The sequence below is a fragment of the Haliotis rubra genome, unplaced genomic scaffold (assembly GCF_003918875.1).
Source record: "Haliotis rubra isolate DU_JTF1 unplaced genomic scaffold, ASM391887v1 Scf913, whole genome shotgun sequence".
Classification (NCBI taxonomy): Eukaryota; Metazoa; Mollusca; class Gastropoda; order Lepetellida; family Haliotidae; genus Haliotis; species Haliotis rubra.
Window position 1 is genome coordinate 33,525 of NW_025767650.1, and position 5,564 is coordinate 39,088.

Here is a 5,564-nt window from a genome sequence, read left to right on the forward strand (position 1 = left end):
TCACTTAACTACTTTGAGTGCTGTTTTAAGTTGGTTTCATGAACAACGGGTATTTGCTACCTGAAATAATAAATAGATCATGGAGAGCTGTCAAATGCTTCTGACTTTTGTTAATGTATCGAAACGCCAAAGTATTTCGTTTCTAAAACAATTGTACAATAAAACACCATAAAGTTTCCACTTACATTGAAATGGCGCCAACCTCCAATGTAGCAGACATTTGTCAGGAACATCTCACGGTGGATCATGCACGTGTCACCAGCCACAGACACGCTGAAAGCCACACATTGGGTTTCCGTGGCACACTGCACACCACACGCGGCAAAGCTATGGATGCCTTCAATGACGGTATCATTTGTGGGGGAGATAAACCGATTACACCCAGAATACGCTTTACTAGAGATAATGCTTGTTTCATCACAAGCAATAATTTTGAAATGAAGGAACAACGTGACAATAGCCAACATGCGTAAGGCTGCCATATCTCTTACAGGAATAACTCTGTTAGTCTTCCACTTGCCATATAAACATGAGTGTTGATCGATCAACAATTACGCAATGAAGCAAACATTTGATATGCTTAAATGACATAATATGATAATTGTTTGGGAACGCCCTCAACCTAAAAATACATTAATGGCATTTGTTAGTGTATAATCTGAAAAACACGCTTCTGAGATGAACTGCCAATTACTGGCAAACAAGACTAGTGAAGCTATAAAGCATCCCCGTGCAAAAAGGAATATCAAACGATTATGTTTGGATTTGTTTTATAAAATTGAAAGGTTTCCTTTTATTCCCGAGTCACTGGCTTGATAAATATATCTTCCTTGTATACAGTCATGTGTGTGTGTTTAAATACCAACCGTAGCGTTATGTCTAGTATTGTGAAATGCAGAAACCAAAGGCTGGGTCTGCTGGAGCATTGTTGAGGAGGCTGACTGTTGGAAAGTTGAATCCATTCTTCTTGCCATACAGCTGCAGCCTTGTGGAGAGTGTTCTGTCTGAATTTGTATGATCGAAATATGAACAGGACAAGTTGGTCAAACTGGTATCCTTAATTTCTACTTCAGGTGGGTATATCAGTTGAGGTAGATTGTGTGATTAACCAACCAAATATTAACCGAATTCATAACGACTATAAGCCTGAAGCGTAAGTCAAACTTGCCTTCTGCTGACTTAACCAATCCATGCAACAATTAAAGTTCATGTTTATTACTTCAAAGGATCACTGAAACTGACATTTGATCTTCTGCGTAGGATAACAAATATAAAAGAAATATTCTGTGCATACTAAGAAAGCCAGATTGTCAGTTATCATAGAATATTCAGTAAACGTTCAATCAGTGATGACGTCAGTTGACATTGTGACAATCATGTTCTTGTCATGGGCTGAAGAAATGTTTGGATCTACAGACTTCGGCCGGCTTGTCGAAATACCACATTGGATGTGAAGGCTTCTTTTTCTGCTGTATTTGTGAAGATACACCTCCCCATTCACCAACAGGCATTCTACAAGCTGAAAATAGTGTTCAGATTACATTAAATGTCAAATCATAAAATCTATAACAGCAATGAGATAGCTGTTAATAAAACAGAAATTCATTTTGAAAGTCCTATGGGTGCAAAAAGGGGCATATTTTTAAAAAAGGAAAAGAAAATTAGGTCGTTGCATATTCAAAAGGGGACAGGCAGAAAGAATTGATCATATGCTACACTGTTTGCATTTAAAACAAGGGTTTGTGACATGTTCTGCTGTCAGCAGTGAACATATTTCATGATATTCTTATCATTTGACTTCAAATTGACCCTCAGGAGATTAACTTAGACACTCACATTGTTGTGGCAGTGGTGATTTTAACCTAATTTGTTGTCAAATTCATCAGTTCCAACAAATTTAGAAGCCAGGGAACCACTACTTGATGGTAAGACTCACCGTGAGGGTCTTTTCCCACTGTTCGACCACAAAACGAAGCAACGTTCATATTCTGGACACTAAAACAATCTATTCCACTTAAAACAGCCCTATCTTTACTCCAAGTACCTTTAAATTTGCCTCTTCATTAATGCTAACATGTTTCCATGGTGAAATAAACACAGGAAATCATGTAAAGTATGAATTACTGAAAAGTGCTCGAACCCTACAGGTTACACACCACCAAATGTTTTCCCATAGACTTCTATAGTAACCTTATAAAAATTTTTAAAATAGACAAGCTATCAACAGCCATTCCATGTACACATAGGTACACTCTGGCCTTTAAACTACAATAAAACACAATATCAGGCCAACTTGTCTGGCTCGTTTTGCGAGGACAGGAAGTGGAACACATCAACCCCAGTTCCGCACCAAATGTCAACTATTGGAAAATATCTGTACACACAATAAGCATAAGTCATGGTGATGAAAATGACAGCACTGAATAATTAAAATTGTGGTCAGTTTTAATTACTGGTTGGATATGCTTTTAAAAAACATAAACATCTTACACTATTTCATCCAATCACAGCTGTCACATGTCTCTATCTCTTCATTTGTTTACATACGGTTCTCGCTCAGTGAGCAAGCGATTCTCATTTAGTGTAGTATAACCTGGAGCATTGTTGAGGAGGCTGACTTTTGGAAAGTTGAATCCACGCTTCTTGCCATACAGCCTTGTGGAGAGTGTTCTGTCTGAATTTGTATGATCGAAATATGAACAGGACAAGTTGGTCAAACTGGTATCCTTAATTTCTACTTCAGGTGAGCCCGTCAGTTGAGGTAGATTGTGTGATTGACCAACCAAACATTAACCGAATTCATAACGACTATAAGCCTGAAGCGTAAGTCAAACTTGCCTTCTGCTGACTTAACCAATCCATGCAACAATTAAAGTTCATGTTTATTACTTCAAAGGATCACTGAAACTGACATTTGATCTTCTGCGTAGGATAACAAATATAAAAGAAATATTCTGTGCATACTAAGAAAGCCAGATTGTCAGTTATCATAGAATATTCAGTAAACGTTCAATCAGTGATGACGTCAGTTGACATTGTGACAATCATGTTCTTGTCATGGGCTGAAGAAATGTTTGGATCTAAGCTTGTGGAATCCGAGCAAACTCATCCTGCAATGTACACCTGGCGAAATGTATGTAACTCCGACTGAGGTAGAGGGATTGACGTTAAGGTGACCTATCTGCCAAGTTCATCCTATAAATGATCTGTACGGACTCTCCAGCTACCAGGCGTGTTTGAAGGCACTCCTCCTCTATACGGCCATGAATCGTGACATGACATTTGTATCCATGAAGCACACAGCCGTCAATAACATTTTACAAAAATATACTTTGTTTCAAATAAGCGGTATCACTATATACTGTTTCCCCAGATTGTTCTTTCTTACTCTCTAATCCCGCGAAAATGTGGGTTTACATATCTAACGTATATTTAATGTAGTAGAAAATTACGCAAAGTACTTTATCGAACCTGGAGAGACAAAATGATTATTACTCAAACAAAAGGTTTAACAGACACGTGCCTGATAACTTCGTTGTCAAATTGTGAAAGTGAAAAGAACACTTTCATGGATGTAACGCATGTTATATTTGGGATTACACTTTCTCAGTAAAGTACAGATGCTAGTACATTTGTTGGGTTGAGTCACAAATAAATGGCAGGAGTCTAGACCGTCCTGGTATAGGAAAGGAGTTCAGACCGCGGCCGTGGTATGGCAGGAGTGCAGACCGCCATCATGGTATGGCAGGAGTGCAGACCGCCGTCATGGTATGGCAGGAGTTCAGACCGCCATCATGGTATGGCAGGAGAGCAGACCGCCGCCGTGGTATGGCATGAGTTCAGACCGCCACCGTGGTATGGCATGAGTTCAGACCGCCGTCGTGGAATGGCATGAGTTCAGACCGCCGCCGTGGTATGGCGGGAGTTCAGATCGCCGTCGTAGTATGGCAGGAGTGCAAACCGCCGTCATGGTATGGCAGGAGTTCAGACTGCCATCATGGTATGGCAGGAGTGCAAACCGCCGTCATGGTATGGCAGGAGTTCAGACTGCCATCATGGTATGGCAGGAGTGCAGACCGCCACCGTGCTATGGCATGAGTGCAAACCGCCGCCCTGGTATGGCGGGAGTGTAGACCGCCCCCGTGGTATGGCGTGAGTTCGAACCGCCGTCATGGTATGGCATGAGTGCAGACCGCCACCGTGCTATGGCATGAGTGCAGACCGCCGCCATGGTATGGCGGGAGTGCAGACCGCCGTCATAGTATGGCATGGATGTGCAGACCGCCGTCATGGTATGGCGGGAGTGCAGACCGCCGCCCTGGTATGGCGGGAGTGTAGACCGCCCCCGTGGTATGGCGTGAGTTCAGACCGCCGTCATGGTATGGCATGAGTGCAGACCGCCACCGTGCTATGGCATGAGTGCAGACCGCCGCCATGGTATGGCGGGAGTGCAGACCGCCGCCATGGTATGGCATGAGTGCAGACCACCGTCATGGTATGGCGGGAGTGCATACCACCGCCGTGGTATGGCGTGAGTTCAGACCGCCGTCATGGTATGGCATGAGTGCAGACCGCCGTCATGGTATGGCGGGAGTGCAGACCACCGCCGTGGTATGGCGGGAGTTCAGACCGCCGTCGTGGTATGGCATGAGTGCAGACCGCCGTCGTAGTAAGGCATGAATGCAGACCACCGCCGTCATGGTATTGCGGGAGTGCAGACCGCCACCGTCTTAGGCGTGACATGCGAACGCTTTTACCACTAAGCTACCCCACCGACCTTCGTAGGGCAGGAGTGCAGGCCGTCGGGATAGGGCAGGAGTGCAGACCGCCGTGGTAGTGCAGGAGTGCATCAAATACCAAACATTCAAAGGAACTTGCAGCTTAACTTTAGTGATTTTGGAAAGAGTAATCCCTTTTTAATTTGCCTCATGCTGTGTCATTACAACAGTTCCATTGTGTTCCGGTGTGTCGAAATACATTCAAGGTTACCATAACAAATTGCTCAGTGTTTCGATTTATGTCATAATTGATCCATGTGATGAAACCAAGACACTAAGCACATTCCATCTACTGGCACCATTGATTTGGTAATGTGTGTGTCAATATACATCAGCTCTTATTTGGTCAGCCATTATTAATGTATCGCAATCAATGATTGTTTACTTGGATTAATTGGCCGGCAGAATGCGGTAGCAGATGCCCCTCGAAGTGGGCGACCTCGAGCGACCACTGCGGCGCAAGATCGCTACATCCGGGTAGATCACCTGCGTCATCGAACAGCTACGGCGACCAGTACCGCTCGACAAATACCCGGATTGAGGTGGCTTTCTGCACAGACCGTCAGAAACAGGTTGAGAGAGGCTGGTCGACATCGAGTTCAATGGTGTACCAACGTTCAGGCCTGGAACCTACCGAATTGGCGTAGAATCTGGTTCAGTGATGAATCACGATTTCTATTGGAACGACGCGATGGAAGAATGCGGGTGTACAGACGTCGACGTAAACGTTTCGCCGACGCTTGCGTTCCCCAGGTGGACAGATTCGGCCGGGGGAGTGTTATGTGG